This window comes from Chelonia mydas, chromosome 9, assembly GCF_015237465.2.
Source record: "Chelonia mydas isolate rCheMyd1 chromosome 9, rCheMyd1.pri.v2, whole genome shotgun sequence".
NCBI lineage: Eukaryota > Metazoa > Chordata > Testudines > Cheloniidae > Chelonia > Chelonia mydas.
In genome coordinates, this window is record NC_057855.1 from 4,816,775 (window position 1) to 4,834,115 (window position 17,341).

The following is a 17,341-nucleotide window of genomic DNA, read 5'->3' on the forward strand; positions in this document are numbered from 1 at the left end:
TAAATCGTAACCTTAATTATAAGTCATTACAGTTTCGCATATCCCCATCATTGGGGAACAAGGAGGACAAACATGTCAGGGATGGTGTAGGTTTACTTAATTGTGCCTCAGTGCAGGGAGATGGTCTAGATGACCTCTACTTTTCTATGATGGGGCTTGAGTGTGTATAGTTCGGACAAACGATTATATGATCAGCCCGACTTGGCCTCGTCCTAGACTATTACAGTTGAGGTTGTGTTGAAAATACTTTTTGTTGCATTTATAACAAGGCTCTGGATTTAGCCTATGACCCCGATTTCAAGATATTAAACGATCTCCATTCAAGTCATATACACCTAGCAAACAAATGCAGAACGTAATTCAAGCAGAGAAGACTCTGTCCCCCAGACGCAACTTTACCACCACAGAACTTTATCCACAAAGTAACAAACTCCAGGGACTTGCACTTGGGCCTGCCACCATGTTGTATTTGGGGCTGCACGGATGTGATGGTGAAAGTGAAAAACCTCTCTTCACCTCCTGCGGAGCCACAGCACGGCGTCCAGTGTTGTGCAGCACGCCCCTTAAGCCATCTGCTGCCAGTGCCCTCAGTCCAGTGGTTTAGCAGCTACCGTGGAACACACGAGCCGGGCTGACTGAAAACTGCAAAACTATTTTCCGGTGGAAAAGCGGGTTCCCAACAAAATTTTTGAAACAGAAGTGTCTGCTTTCTGGGGAGCTTCCAACGTGTCATCAAAAAACCTAAAATATTTCCACTTGGAATTGCTGCAGCAATGCCTCATGGGAGCCATCGTCCGGCTGCTTCAAAGACCCATTTTGCTCTAGGAGCTGGGCTTCCCAGCCAGACTACATCTCCCCTGATGCACTGCAGCCACGCAAATGCCATGATGCAGGGCCCCCCTTCTCCAAGAGGGGAGCGTGTGGTTCATCAGCGGAGATGTAGTCTGACCAGGGAGCTCGGCCCATAGAGGAAAATGAGGAACCCATGAAGCATTTCCAAATGGATTATTTTTTTCCGCCTAAGTTTTTCAATTTTCAAATTTCTGCCAGAAAGAAATCAAAATTTTCCACAAGGAAAAAAAATACCGTTTTTTGACTAGCGCTGTACAGTAGTGTTTTTAAAGAATAATTCCTCAATTGAGCTCATTCACACTGAATATGCCATTTCCCATTTCTCAGATAAAGAGCTAGCTGCCCTTGTTGATTTAATAACCTTGACTAGTTTGAATAGCTGTTCACGTTCATGTCAGATTCGCTTTCGCTGTTCACGTTCATGGCAGATTCGCAAAGTAGACGGGCAGAGGCTGTATACGCAAGTATCTGACAGGCAAATATACAATCAAAGACATGCTGATTTTGGCCTGGTTTTGTGTTGCTCAGTGTAAACAATACGGCCCAACTTGCAGCCTGTGAAAAGGACAACTGAAAATACAGGAGCCTCACCTCTTTGGGTATGTCTACACTGCAGCCTCCCAGCCCAGCAAGACAGACTCATACTAACAGGGCTTGAACTAGTTCAGTAAATATAGCAGCGTGGATGCTGTGCCCCAGCAGAGGCTTGGGGGAGCCACTGGAGTTTGGACCCCCGACCCCGAGTGTGAGTTCAGGTGGCTAGCCCAAGATTTTCCAGTGCACCACTGTCCCCGGTGCTATTTTTAGCATGCCATCTCAAGCCCTGCTAGCTTTCTGCTCAGGCTGGGGAGTGTCTCCCAGCTGCAGTGTAGACACACTATTTCTGCTGGAGTTTTTCCTTATCGGGTTGATGCTTTAAAATGGCTAAGAGAGTAACTCACCCCTTGGGTTGTGTGAGGAACTCCTGTTAATCTGCAGATTCCAGTGAGGTTCCCCCCATAGAGACCCACCTACCTTCCTATCAGAGAAAGGACATATTAGAGTCATCTAACATTAGGGATGGAAAAACGGCTAGTAAGTCATGCGAATGCCTGCGAATGCTGATCTGTATCCTATAGTCTATTCTCCAGTGTTAGCTGAACAAAGATATGGGAAACTAAGAACAAACGTTTCCATATGTGGTCTGACAACGGTCCATCCAGTCCAGTGACCTTCTCTGACAGCGACGAGGAGCAGATGCCCCAGAGGAAGGTGTCAAACCTCCGGAAATGGATGCTTATGCACTAATATGCCATGGGGGATAGGGAATATTTCTTTCTAACCTGAGTCAGGTGGTTTTCCTATATCCTGAAGCACAAAGATTTATATCCTTTACATGTTTTTGTCTTATAACTATGGAAATTTGTTTAACCAATTAATAGTGTTGAATTCTGCACTAAGCCCTTTGACTCAGTATCTTGTGGCAGAGAGTTCCCCAGGTAGCTGTATGTTGTATTAAAAACTAGTATTGCTTCTTCCCAGTTTTAAAGGGGCTTCAACCTTTTCCTCTGGGAGACCATTCCTCAGTTTAATCGACCCCCCTCCATACTTTTTTTTTTCTTTTCTTTTCTTTTTTTTTTTTTTTTTTTTAAAGAGACATATTGAACTTAAGAGGTCTGCTTGGTGAAAAACAAATATAGACAGAGGAATTGGCCTTATAAAACTCCTTGCAGAAAAAGTTATTTCTAAGCTGTCCCAGCATTGTTTAAGAGATGCATACAGATAATGTATCTCTTAATATTATAGCTCGTAAGCATGGCGTGTTATCCAACTGGAAAGCAAAATGTATCATCCTGTAGTTGCTCCAAGAGGGGCATGACTGTAGAAAGGGATAGCAAGGAGGCCAGTGCTAGGTAAGCAGAGGGAACAGCAGAGACAGATAAGAGACAGGCCCATAAGGGGCAGAGTAAAGGGGAGTATGGGACCAGAAAAAGCCCAGCACTACAGCCACATGAGTGATTGAGAAGAGGCAAAAATACAGTTTTGTTCCACAACAGACTCCACCCAACCCCACCCTTCGGAAACAGAAGACATTCACTCCTCACTGGATGTCCCAAGGAGAGCAAGAGTATCAGGGTACTTGGAAAAGCAGCCAAGGGAGGGGCTGGGACTCATGGCAGAGTCTGGGCAGTACCCATGAGCTGATGCAAGCCCAAAGGGCCACTCTGCCAGCGACGCTCCACGCAGCTACGGGCTAGGGCACATAAGGAAATGGCGATCCGGGCTGCATTCACGGCCTATGCCAGCGAGGACGGGAGAAGTGGAATGGAAAGCTACAACAGCGTTTGAGGGCAGCCGGGACTCGGCACCGGGAGCCGTCTCCTTTTAAGGAAGTGCAGTTTGCAACTAGCAAAGGAAGCCAGGAGTCTCAGCCTAGCAGCAAGAGCTGCCTGTTGAATCTAGCTCCTCTCCCTTGTATGGAGTTTGCACAGATGAGAATGTTTTTGCAGCCTTCGTGCCATTTTCGTTTAAGCAAAAAAGATAAGGGGAAAAAACCCATTGAAAGTGAAATGAGGGTGTTGATTGCTCTCCCAGTCCTTGAATGGGTAAAAATGTCAACAGCAATAATGTTTGGCTCTCATGCAGTGCCTCATCACCACAGGGCGGTTCAAATATTAAGGTCCAAGTTTAAAAAAAGTGAGTAGGCAAAGGTGTGCATTGCAACCGCATGTCTAATCTGCATGCATGATTTACACATGCAAACGCCCAGTTTGGGTGCACAGTCATGGTGACTGTGCCTTACTGCATTTCTGAAAAACCAGGACTAGTTTTATTAAGCAATTCAACCACCTGCAGTGAGGTAGGTTTAAGTATTAATTATTGCCGTTTTACAGATGAGGAAACTGAGGCCTAGAGCAGGGAAGTGATTTGTTCAATGTGTCGCGGTGAGTCAGAGATAGGAATAGAACCCAGGTCCCCTGACTCCTGTGACCACTAGATGATTCTCCCCCAGCCCATAAATCCACAAAGGAAAATAGGGATGGCCAGACCAGTGCCATTAAAGCTAAACAGAACTGAATCTTTAGGCAAAACCCAAATCTGATTTTATTTTAAAATGTTAGAAAAAACTCTGGTTAACTTTTTCCTCCTTTTTTATTTAAAAAAAAGTCCCCCTCACCCAATCCCATCCTTGCACTCACAGGAGAAGGAGAAGAAGCAGAATCAGCCAAGTGCTGTCGCTCCTGCAGTATTTCTGCTACTACTGGAGGAAACGAGCAATTTTGCAGGACAGCCGCATGTTGCCATCTGCTTCCCAGCCCGGATCCAGAGATGCAAAAGTTCTCTCTGAGCATTGTCTGTTTTGCTAAACGGGGCCCGCCAACCTTCTGAGGATTGGAGTGAAAGACAAAGCCAGGGGCATCTTAAGATGAGAGTGGGGACCTGACCCAATATCCAAGCACCTCCAAACTCTGGGTCCAAACCGCTTCCTTCACTGAACACCAGCACACCCCGCCCAGGCAACCTGATCCTCCCAGCTCACCCTTGACCTTCGGTTCCCATGGTAGATACTTCCTTCCACCCCAGACACCCTTTGGCCTTGCTTTCCGAGGCTGCTCAGCATAGAAGGTGGGGGGCTAGGGCTAGAGGAGATTCAGGCCCCCTACCCCCAAATCCATCTCTGCCATGTCATTTTCTGAGCTGCACCATGCCCAGCTTGGCAGGTGCAGCCCCACGTGCGGTGGTACTAAGGCCTGAAAGATGGCAGGTCGTCAGGGTGAAGGCCCCGTCTGCACATGGCTGCCTGTATCACATGATGCTGTGGCGGGCTCAGTGTTACCACCTTTGAAGTGCAAAAAAACCTGGCACCTGCCCCCACCCACACGGCAAACCCGCTACAACCCCAACCCCCAGGCAACTCCGCAACACCCTCCCCTCCCCCTTCATCAGCCACTCATAATATCTGGAGAGAGAACACAGATAAGACGGGTGACTCGCACGCCTCTTCACCCTGGCGTGACTCAATCCCACACAGGCACACACACGCGGTGCGCTGGTGAGCAGACAGCTACTGTATTTTCAACTGTTTTAATCTGTTATCGCTTAAACTGCAGACGTGGGAACAGGGCAGCATTTTTAGCTGCACAAACACGAGCTATCCCAGAGTACTGTGATAACAATGCAAATCTTTAGATCCCCACGTTAAAAAAAAACCCCCAGCAGATTAAGTCATTTTTCTGGCAACTGGCAAATCCATAAAAAAAACCCTGGCCAGGTGGTAACCCTAGCCACGGGCTCCTTCGAACCTGTGAGCGGTGAGAGCCAACGCCCAGAGCAGGGAGCCGGGCCCAGCCCCAGGAGACCCCGCTGTGGTGCGGGCTCGCTTTCCACCCCAACCTTTGGGATTCTCCCCTCAGCACCAGGCCAGGATAGAGACTGCGCAGGGACCACCCCCCCAAGACGGAGAGCAGGCTCCTCCCACACGGGGCTGGGGACCTGCCCACCCTGTACACCTAAAGAGTCTTCTCCACAGAGCAGGGACCTTGGCTGCCCCCCAACTGACAGACAGCCACCCTCTCTCCCCCACAGCGATCAAAGCCCTCCCAGCACAGACACCCCCCGTGCAGGTGTCGGGGCAGCTCCTCAGTCTCGAGGAGCCCAGAAGGGTTGCCAGCTCTCCAGGACTGGTCTGGAGTCTTTAGGTATTAAAGATTAACCTTTAATTAAAGATTATGTCATGCAATGAAATCTCCAGGAATGCGTCGAACCAAAATTGGCAACCCTGAGCTGCCTACGCGGTGGCACCTCACACCTGAGTTTTGCTCCCAAAGGCCACAGCTGTGTGTACTGAGGCAGACACCTCCTTCAGCGTCTTCAGTTCTTCCTGCTTCTTCCCTGCCTCAGACTCAGGGGTTTGGGCGGGCTTGGATGCGGGCGGCTAGCCCCTGCCACAACGTCCACATGTCTATTGTAGAGTTTCACTGAGCCTCGCTACAAGAAATATTTTCACCCACTGCCTATGCCACCTAGGCCATACCAGCCACTCCCCCCCGCCCCTTTGGCCGATTGACAAACTGATCCTTGCACTGCATTCCTTCTTGTGAGGCTAAGCTGCGCCTCTCAACCCCTGGGCTGACCCCTCCTGCCTGCACCTTTGCCTATCTCCATCCCTTGGAACCTGAGTCCCACGTATTCTGCCTTAATCCACCCCAGCAAATAATCAGTAGATTTAAATGCAGCCATTGCACCTGCTGGGATGGATTTCCCTGGGGGTAGGCAACCCCATCGGGCTGATCAATCCATCAGCCAGAGCATCTCACCTTGGAGGGGACTTGGGACACCATACCCAGCCAGAAGCCAAAGCACAGAGCCTCTCCCAGCCCACCCCATTCATATTGGTTTCAGTCCAGTCCTCAGTGACCTGTGGTCCCTATCTGTTAAGGAACCTAATCTCCAATTCATTCTGGCTGAGCGTTATCAAAAAGCACCCAGGGTTGAATGAGCAAAGGATTAAAATACCATCTCAGCTCCCTGAACTTGTCCTTGTGGGGGAAAAAAAAATAGTCCATTTTTCAAACACCTGCTGCTGTCTCCAAACAGGAGATAAAGAACAACCCCCTGTCTTAGTCTAGAACATCTATCCCACCGATTACAGTGGTTACTTACCCTGTGGAAGATCCCTGGGTATTTCCTCTGTGATTTGGCCCAGTACGCAGTAAGATCATGGAAGAGCACCGGTTCCTGTGTTATCTTGTGCTCCCTGACTGTCTGTTGTATCCACTTACTCATACTAGTCTTAAAGTTAGATTGTAAATTTCTGAGGGGGAAGGACTGTCTCTGTTATATTTGTGCAGTGCCTAGCACAATGGGGCGGGCATCTCCAAGTGCAACTGCAATCCAAATAAAATGCTATGATCTCTGAATGTCATTGCCCAGGAGAAAAGTCTTGCTTTATGTTTTGGTTGCACCTGGGAGCCCCAAACAGCACTCAGGACTCATAATATTAAACATATTACAAATGGATAGGAAAATAAGGCCCCTGACACAAATTGGTTGCAGACTTGGTCAGTTTTGAGGCTCTATCATTCAATTTTTAACTGCTCAATAGATCAGGCATAAATACAGCAAATAGTAAGGCACTTCCTCCATAAGACAGAATTTGACAGGCAGAATAATTTACCAGTTACTTATCATTAGTCCAGGTCTACGAAATATCAAGATCGAGAAATCCACCCCTAACTTTGGGCCAAATCTTGGGATTCTTAAGGCCCATTTGTATTCAGACCTTTCTCAAACAAGATTCTTTGCAAAGTCAATGCACCAAATCCGGAGACCCTCAACACACTTCCTATTCAGGGAATTTGACATTGAAGTACATCTGATTACCTGATGTCCTGCCCCTTCTGAAGTCATTTACACTAGAGCCGGTCACACATTTTTATTTAAAACTTCGATGAAAGTTGGCCTTTGTGTCACCAATGTTTGGTCTGCCAATGGAAGTTATCACTATAAAGGTCCAATTTTGATGACATTATCCAGGTTTTTGTCAAAAAACAAAAAAAACCCACAATATTTGGCGGTGGAAAACCAAGAGTTTTTGAAGAAAAATGTCACTGAAAATGAAAATGCGCACAATTTGCACGGGTGTAAGTGAGTAATACAAGCAGCAGGATGACAATCGCACCCAGTAAGTGTCTGAATAAGTCAGAATCACAGCATCGGCAACTGCAGAATGCAAAGTTCCGTAGAGTTAAGGATAAGATACTATAGTTCATAGAAAGAACAGGAGAATTCTGTGCATCCGATGAAGTGAGCTGTAGCCCACGAAAGCTTATGCTGAAATAAATTGGTTCGTCTCTAAGGTGTCACAAGTCCTCCTGTTCTTTTTGCGGATACAGACTAACACGGCTGTTACTCTGAAACCTATAGTTCATAGAGTGTGGTGGCATACACTTAATAAATAACACCTAGCTTGTGGGTAGCATTTTTTATCTGTAGTTTGCATGGCAATTTACAAATGAGACAGGCCTCAATATGCTCATTTTAAAGAGGGGAAACTAAGACACAGAGGTGGAAAGAAACTTAGCAAAGGTAACCCAGCAAGTCAGAACTGGGACTAGAACTGAGGTCTCCCAAGTCACAGCCCACTATCGTCTCAAGAGGCCAAGCTATCTCACTTCCATCCTTGAGCTGCAGAAGCGAAGCACTCTCCAGGTATTTGGGAGCAAGGTACAACAGGACAAAATAAGATCCTCTGACACTGGTCATTACCAGGCATTGAGTGCAGTGAGAAGGGGTCTGAGGAAGAGAAAGGATGTAATGGGAGGTTAAGAATAAAGGGACTCAGGAGAATGTGTGTGAGAAAGGGTAAAAGACCCAGAAGGAAAAAAGGAAAGAGAGGATAGAAAATGTGACGGAGGATAGAAAATTATAGGGAGAGAGTAAGTGGGAGATGGATGGAGAGAAGGCAATATATAAATGGAAGAAGGCCTGTTAGATTTGGCTCTTTACTTCATCCCAGTTGGAGCTTTGCATACAGTTGATGTGGGTTGAGCGGGAGCTGGTTGAGAGATGGGTCCCCCCCATGGAAAATTTCAACCAAAAAGTTGGTTTAGTCCACATTTCCCATGGAAACTTTTCATTTTTCAGCAGAAGTTTGAAAACAAACATTTCAAATGAAATCCCAAACACTTTGGTTTAGGAATGCAGCTGCATTGCCTCATGCTCCCATTCTCCTCGATAGGCCTCGATTGGTTGAACTGGGTCTCCCATGATGCACCAGTCTTCACTCTTGCAAAGGGAAGGAAGTGCATCATGAACATCCCTGGCCGGGATGCATCATGGGAGATGTAGTCTGGCTGGGGACCCCAGCCCACAGAGGGGAATGGGGAAATGAGGTAATTGAAAAACAACTCTCATAAGGCAACACGGCCTTTTCAAATAAAACTATTTCAGCATTCAGACAAAATATTTTGATTTTGGAGTGTTTGGGTTATTTGAGGACAATTAGGAAGTGTTCTGTGAAAGCAGAAACTTTGCACAAAACGTGTTGAGTTGAAAGCACATTTTTCCCCACAGAAAACCAGTTTTGATAGAACATTTTGGACCAGCTCTTGTCTGAGTCCATTTCCTAATGGGCAAGGATCCATTTCACCAAAGCCATCACCTGCCACATGAGCCACTTGGCTGCCTCGCTGGCGGGCTCAGCAGGAGAACAAGGGTCAAACGGGACATGGAGACTGAACTGGCCTTTCCCTGCCCCTCTTGAGATGGTGGCTCCAGGAGGCTGAGGCACATGAATGGGGCAGTTTGGGGAAGGCCTGCTCTGCGGAGAGATGGCTTCACTGTCCAGAACCCTCAACCCTACATCTTCCACCAGCATGAAAATTCACCTAGGAGCAGACAAGGAAAGAGAAAAGAGCAGGCGTATGATCCCACACTGCAGGTGCTTCTCCTGCAATTGAGTCTTGGCTCAGGATTGCAAGTATTAGCGACTTTTAATTTCCTCTGGCCTTCGGCATCCTGGAAAATATCACACACACAGCGCAACTTCAACTCCTGAGCTGGCAGATAGTGACGGGTATCTCACCGTGCCCCACTGGGTACAGGAAGTTCCGCGCAATCACGTTAAGCCAGCACACTAGCTTGGTGAGCCATTTTAACAACACAGAACGTGCTTTTCTTTGCAATGTCCCAGCGAGGGGAGGAAACTCTTCTCCAAACACATTTTTAATCCAAATTGCATTTTTTAATGGAATTGGAGCTCTACAGCATATTCCGATCTTGATCCCAGATCAGTTCAAAACAGGAGAGGTCTGAGAAGCCAGGTGGTTCTAGGGGTTGGCAATTGATTACAGGAGACTGACGTCTCAGGTTGCAGGTTCACCGTTTGACCCAGGTGGTAGCAAATGAAAGTCGATACCACCCAGGGGCCGATGCGACATGACTGCGGTCTCGTCCAGGTCTCTGAAAACAAGTACCCTTATCACAGAAAAGGCAGAACTGGCAACAGTCACCCCCTTCAAAGGCAGGCTCAACAAAGGCGCCAAGGGCCAAATGGGCCATGGAGACAGGACTCTGCCCATACCCCTGAGATGGCACCTCCAGGCCAGAGTTGGGGAGCAGGCATTGAGAGATTGGCACTGCTGCTGCCTCTACTTGTCTCTGCTTAGGAGGGGAGAGATAGCTCAGTGGTTTGAGCATTGGCCTGCTAAACCCAGGGTTGAGAGTTCAATCCTTGAGGGGGCCATTTAGGGATCTGGGGCAAAAATTGGGGATTGGTCCTGCTTTGAGCAGGGGGTTGGACTAGATGACCTCCTGAGGTCCCTTCCAACCCTGATATTCTAGGATCCTGTGCTCACACGGATGTGAGCATCTCATCGCGCTGCTTTCGCCAGCTCAAGACTCACTTGTGGAATTGTTTCCACCCTCCAGGTTTTGCTTATCTTCAGTTCTTAGCCCCTGGTCAATAACTCCCAGGTTCACTAGGAAAAAGCAAATCATGCAGTGACTCTTTGCTGGGTTTCTTGACTATCGCTTTGACCGACACCTGCCAATCAGCTGATTCCCTGATCTCCAGGCTAAACTAAGAAGTCAATCCCCATATTGTTTCATCTCCCTGGTCCTTCCAGAATCAGACACCAGACCGACTGTGGAGAGCAGTTACAAAAGTCCAACAAACTTTGCAGGTCTCCCAGATTACCTGGTCCAAGAGCCTCCCAAGCTAAATCAGCACTGGAATCGCCCCTATTCATAGCCTGTGTTGCCTCCCACCTTGCTCTTCTTTTTCAGACTTGGGGGCCCAAATGTAGGCACTTACATGAGAGGCCTGCAGTACATTTTCAAAAAGCATCCAGCAGTTTTGAACATCTGGGCTCTTCTTCGGCTTCCTCCTTCACGCACCCAAGTTTTGAACATTTTGGCTTGTAAGTTTTGACCTTAAATCTATGAACTAAGTTTATCCTGCAGAGGAAATGCTGCTAGATGAAGAGTCCTGGAGGCGGAGGTCCCCCATGTATCCACAGAATGACTACAGCAGGGCAATTCCCATGCAAGTCTGCCCCACACAGCCACCTATCCACGTGCCTCCCCGCTGACCTGGAGGGACCACTGCAGAGATTTTAAGGAAACTCATTCTCTGTGGCACCTTTCAGTCTCTGGCCTTTCAGGCGAGACTATCGGCAAGAGGGACAAATAGCGCCAACAGCAGGGGTGGCTTTTAGGAGGCAGACACTGGATTGAGCTGCTAAACTCACGTCACAGGCCAAGCAGCAGCCTTCATGTCCCTCTTTACAGCGTATCTCTTACAGCTCACACCCCTCTGGCCTTGAGCGGGCAAGGGGCAAGATGTGACTTCTCTCCTGCTCACCTCAGTCTCCCACATTAGTCTGTTTCATCCATGTGTTGCATCCTGGCAGGTTGTTTGTGAGCCCTCTGACGCAGAGCCTTGTGTTCGTTGCTCATCTATACAGAACCTACCACACTGAGACCTTGATTCCTGACTGTGGTACCTAGGGACGACTTTAAAATACCAGGACTTTTGGTCATTGTGGACCTCTGCCGGATTTGAAACACAAACTAGAGTCCTCCCCTATCCCACCCCTTGTCCCCTGAACGATCCAATGCCCCAGTTTGTTTGCCCACTGTTAAAAACATGCTCCCCTCCCCTTTCCAAACAAACCCTTTCCGCTGGAGGACAAGTTGACATAGTTTGCATCCTTGAGCGTGCCAAAGAGCAATGCAGAATGTTCCTTTCCCATTACACCACTTGCCTTATCAGACCAGCAAAGGCCTGGGTTTCAAGCATGGCTCGGTGCCAGATGCAACGTGTGCATCGCCACATACAGTTCATGGAATACACATAGGCTGCAGACTACTCTCCATCGCCCGCTCCAGAAGATTACTGCCTCTTATTCCTCACAGACAAACGTACAGGGCTTAGCGCCAGGAGACGGATCGTGAGAAATGAAATGACATTTCAACAGAGTGACTGAGGGACTTTCTGTAATTTGCCCATTGAAACACAAGTCCAAAGCTTCAGCTGGTGTGCACGGACTTCAGGGGCACAGCGTCCTTTACACGCCAACAGAGGATGGGGCTCGGAAGGTTGTTTCCTCTGCTCTGTGATCGAGAACATTAACGTGGAGAATTTAACCTGCTAAACCATGACTCCACCATGAAGAGAGAGTCAGAGTCTAAGGCCAGAGAGGACCACCAAATCTAGTCTGGCCTCCTGTATATCATCAGTGACTAAACCCCTCCCAGTCACCCATGCACCAAGCCCAACAACCAAAGTTAGACCAAAATATTACAGCCCTCAGAAGGCATGCTAGAGGGAGAGCACAAGCGGGAACGAGGCCCACCAATGCCCAAGGGTCTTGCAAGGGCAGGGAATTAATTGAGATGCACCCAGATGATTCCTGGAGTGGCTGTCAAGCTGATCTATAGACGCAGAGATCATTTCCAATATTGCCAAGCCTCCCTCTGGGATATCTATTACATCACCACCATCCTGAGTCCCAGCAAGATGTACTTTGTTGCTGGACACCAATAACTGACTAGCCTATTTCTACTTTCATCTGCTGATTCGGAAACCGCATATAGAGCATAGATGTGTGTTCTCAGAAATGTACATTGTTATTTGCATTTAGGTCTCAGCTAGACAGAGTCAGAAAGTTGGCTGGATGTGGAATCTGGATATTCTTTCCCATGACTGTGAAGTGAAGGCCTTCCCAGCCCTCTCACCTTCTACCACGAATTCTCAGCTTTCCCTTCACTCATCTCAGAACTCAAAGTAATCAGCAGTATCACCAGTAGAGCTCTTCAAACTGTTGGTCTCAAATAAGAATCGTTCTAAATGGAGCCCTGCTCTTTTTGTTGGCGAACCATTTGAAAACGTGTCCTGATTTTCTGTCTGATATTTGTTACTCCCAAGTATCCTCAGTTTCCAATAACTCTCAGGCTATCGGTTGGTTGCAAACAGTTTGCCTTGACTAGAAGCTATTCGTGCTGTGCAGTTCACCACCAGAACGATATCAAGTGCTATTCTCTCTGCTGCCTGTTGGACGAATGAATTTTTTTTTTTAAACCAGAACAGCAGCAACAGAGATCATCAAATTTCAGGCATGAATTTTCAAATGACGCATCAAGCTAAAATTTCTGAAACTTTCAGGATTTGCAAATATCAGCGGTTGCCTGGAGGCTTGCAAATAACTATCTGTCTACTTCAGGTACTTATCTGGCCTGCAGCACTGTAATATCTAAGCACCTCACAATTGGGAATGTATTTATCCTCCACATTCCTTGAGGTAGGGAAGTGCTGCTGCCCACCCCCATTCCACAGAACAGGGGAATTGGGGCAAGGAACTGAACATGGGTTTCCGGAGTCCCAGGCTAGCATGCTAACCACTAGGCCATCCTTCCTCTCTAATCACAGTAAGCCAGGTTTGGTGCACTCCTGAAAATATTTGTGAACACTTTCGACTGAGATTTTCCACGGGTGCTAAGAGAATGACATACCCAATTCCCCTTGAAAGTTCTTGAAAGTTAGGAGTTAAGGGCCAGATTTTCAAAACAATGTAAAGCCTAAATTCCATTGATTTAAATGGGAGTTAGGCACCTAAATGCTTTTAAAAATCCATCCCTAGGTGCTTAACTCTTTTAGACCCCTTTGAAAATCCTGGTCCTCACTGTTTGGCCAACTCTAATCATCAAGTTGCAATGCCACCTGGCTGGATTGCCTCCCAGAGTAACAACATCCTGCAAAACTCAGAAGTGAGAACTGGCTAGCAGGACCCAGGATCACCTGGAGATCATCAGGACAATACAGGAGATTCTAGCACAAGGGGGATAACCAAGGACCTGATCCAAACCCACTGAAGTTGACTTCAGCCAGGCCCTAATGCAGAGTACTAACCCCTAGTCTCTTAGGCTGGGCCATGATGGCTTTTCTTATTTATTTATTTGTAAAGAGACAAACCCTGAATGGAGTTTGCACAGCTGGAATGTGAACGAAGTTTCTGCAAAAAAGCCACCCACCCCCGCCCCACTACACTGGCAGCAGAGAGACGAAAGTTGCTCGAATTTGATCGCACTTATTATTAAATCTTATCTTTAACCATCTCTCTGGCTATTGATTTCTAGCCAACTATTAACTAGAAATGACCTTAGTGACTTGAAAATAACTGGGGAAGTCAGTAAACAAAGGGGAACCCAGCGTCATATGAAGAGCAAAGGTGTTTACCGAGGTCCCTCTCACTCCTGCTCACTGCAATAAACTGGAGTTTGGTAGTTTTCCATTCCAACCCCTAAGCCAATAGACCAGCAAGGCAGGGGTATGTGCCAGCTACTGGCTACCAGAGGAAAAGTTCAGGTTTTGGAAACAGGTACATCATGCCCTAAGCCTGAAAGGCTCAAGGCAAAAACCAAAGGGGAAGAGAAACATTTGGGGAGCTTGACTCCACCAGCTCTTACCCCGGGTCTGCATTAAACAGACATGTCACATTATACGCAGGCCGACTCGATTCCACTAGGACACGTGAGTTCATTGTGTATCAGGTGTCACACACAGCAACTTTTTGCAATTTAAAATCCGATTGGGAAAGGAAACTCCTCTAGACTTAGGAAAGCCAGCATTTATGAGCCTAGGGCCTACCTTTTCGAACACGGCTTCCAGGATTGCAGGGGGAATACTCTTCCCGTTATATTGTCAGGGAATGGAGGTGCAAGGAGAGGGCGTTACTGGCCCAAGGTCACACCAGTGGCAGAGCAAGGAACTGAACCCAGATCTCTGAGTCCCAGGCCTGCAAGAGGCTCTTTCACAATTCTGGGGCTTGCAGCTGGTGTGGAAAGTCCCCTAGAGGAGCTATCAGAGGGCAGGGCTTCTCCCCAGCTTCCAAAGACTCACCCTGTCTCCTCGGAGAAGATTTATTCTCTTGACCCAAGCAAGTCAAGCAACAGAAAACAGTCTTCACTCACTCTTTTTTCCTCAGGCTTCGGGCACTCCCCTCCTGGTAGCTTTCCAATTCTAGTCAGCTCGGCTACCTCCCTGAGCACCTGGCCCCTTGCTTCAGGGACCCACCATAGGACTTATCTGTCCTTCCTCAGACACAGCCTGTCCCAATCACTCCCTTCCACCCCCTAATTTCCTGCCTTCTGGCAGCCCTTGATAGACTCCTTTAATTGGCTGCATTGGGCTCACCTGCTCTGACACCGAGGAACTAGACCCAGTTCTACTTGATCTGTCTGCCTAGAACTGCCTAGAATGAAAAACAACTGGCGAGAGAGGAGGTGATGAAAGCTTTCCTGGATCTCAAAGGCTTGGATGTACGCCTTAGGTCCAGTCACCCATCCATACACACCAGGATCTTTTTTCCTTCTTGCTATTAAGGGTGGAATTACCCCCTCCCAAAGGGACAGACACACACAATTCTTGGAGGGGAAAGTATAGCTTTAATGGCAGGGTGCTTGGTTTTTTTCCAGGAAAAAGAATGAAATCATCCATTTACAATGGACAAATGACAAGCACTAGAAAGCACCCCAGGAATACAGAGAGCGCCGCTCTCTCACACACCTATCTGGTGCGGGGGGGCGGGGACTTATTGATTAGCCTTGTAAACACAGTTGCCAAATCAATAGCAATTTCTGGAAATGCCTGGTATTTATTTGGCGCCGCTTGTACGAGGATAACAATAGAAGTACTTAAGGAGCGTGTCTCCCAACACCCTTGCTCTGAGCCCCTTACCACCAGCATACATAGAAAGCTATAACAGCGCCACGAGCCGTGACTAATTAGCTACACGTTTAAAAAATCCAAATGCAAACCTCAGCCAAAGCAGCACCACCTACACAAGGGACCAGATCCCAAGGGCTTTTATTCAGGCAAGCTTCCCTTGACTTAACTTGAGAGTATTATTTGAATAAGGGCTCAGGACTTGGCTTGTTTGGCTCTAATATTTTAAAGACACAATTGCTTCCAGGAATAGGCTGTAACAGAGGATTAAGACGGGGGGTGGGGATGGGACATCTAGCTTTGGGGAGTGGAGAATGAAATTGACCTTTGCGTGACTAACAGTGAGAAACTAATAATAGCCTTGGGTTGGACCAGACACGCTCTGCCAATACGCTTCTGTCTGCCACACCCCCACGCGTCCAATGATGGGCTGGTAGCTAGAGCTCTGTGAATGCATCTCGAGCTGGACCCTCAGCCAGCCCAGCTCTGCCCATGCACCATCCATCCTGAGCCCGCAGCATCTCTCCACCAGGTACTTCTGTGCTGGCGATGCACAGAGCTCTGACAATGCACCTCTCCGCCTTGACCTGCGGCAGGTGCAGAGCATCTCTTGAGCAGACGGATGCTCCCGACTGTATTTTTCCATTAAGATTTCTCAAATCTATTCAAGTTCTTATTCTGCTCCTATCCTCATGGGATCTGGTCCTTTGAATAGCCATTGGATTTGCAGCCCCAGAGATCCAATGCCAGGGAGAGGAGGACAGTATAAGGACATAGATTAGACAGAAACAGAAGCTCTCCCATTAGCTTCAGCACAGACCTCTGTCTCAGATTGCCGGGCTAATGAACACACTTCCAATCTGGCGGTGAGAGGAGCATTCAGTCTCTCTAGCCCAGGGGCTCTCTCACACCCTTGCTTTGTAGCTAGATGGGAATCTTATGCTGTAACAAAGTCACAGCATGGAAAAGGTTGAAAACCACCAGCGATAGCCCATTCCAGGCGTGGCTGCCCTGCGTAGACCACCCACGGGGACAATTGGTCCCACTAGCCCCGGTGCTTGTGTGACACAGATACACGTATCGCTAAAGTCTCTTCAGTGAGGTGACCTGCACTGCAGTGATTGCAATAAAGCAGATTTCACTCCCCTGTGCTATGGCACTGGGGCTCCTTTAACCAGCCTGAGTCTCTAGCACACGATCTGGAATGGCCAGCGTCGCATAGGCCAGTTTAACCAGAGAGCTGCTCACGTCATCCGCAGACGTAGACAGGGGGAAAAAAGGACCCCCACAGAGAACCCTCCTGTAGACAGCCTTTGGCTGCTCTGGGATTTGTAGGGCATTGATGTGACCACATTTAGCGGGGCTGGTGCACCCGTAGAAACCCCTTATCACTGGGAATAGCCTAGAAGCAACCAGCAGCCACTTCACATTCTTAACTGAGTCCAGTGGATTGCCACACTCTTACTTACATGGAGCCAGACTGCCTTGTGAAGAGATCTCAGGATACAGATGTGAAGAGCAAGAGCCCCTCTGACTACAACAAGCCAGCTAAAGCTGTGGCTTCCCTAAGGGCTGGGAGTTGCCATTCTCCACCCTTTTATGGAGACTGAAAAGAGGCGGAGCCAGAGGGAATATTCCATTGGTGTTCCACCCCTCCATAGAGGTGGGGCAATTCATATGGCCTGTACCAGTTTCTAAATGGGAGGAGGGGAGAGGAAAGTTTACCAAAGGCTGCCATGGCCAGCTGGTGTTTCTCTGGTCCCAGGAGCTGAACCTTACCCA

General features: G+C 48.0%; 1 protein-coding gene across 4 annotated transcripts in view; it reads right to left on the reverse strand.

Moving 5' to 3' along the window:
- Positions 1-17,118, reverse strand: part of LOC102934171 (LIM domain containing preferred translocation partner in lipoma) — a 517,248-nt gene extending 500,130 nt beyond the window's left edge. For 3 of the 4 annotated variants that reach the window (XM_043522984.1, XM_043522976.1, XM_043522977.1), the window contains exon 1: positions 14,735-14,948. The gene's annotated coding sequence lies outside the window, so the exon portion shown is untranslated. Of the gene's footprint in view, positions 1-14,734; positions 14,949-17,028 lie in introns of those variants that run through there. The other variant, XM_043522983.1, reaches the window with a different exon arrangement.
- Between the last annotated feature and the right edge of the window lie 223 nt (positions 17,119-17,341).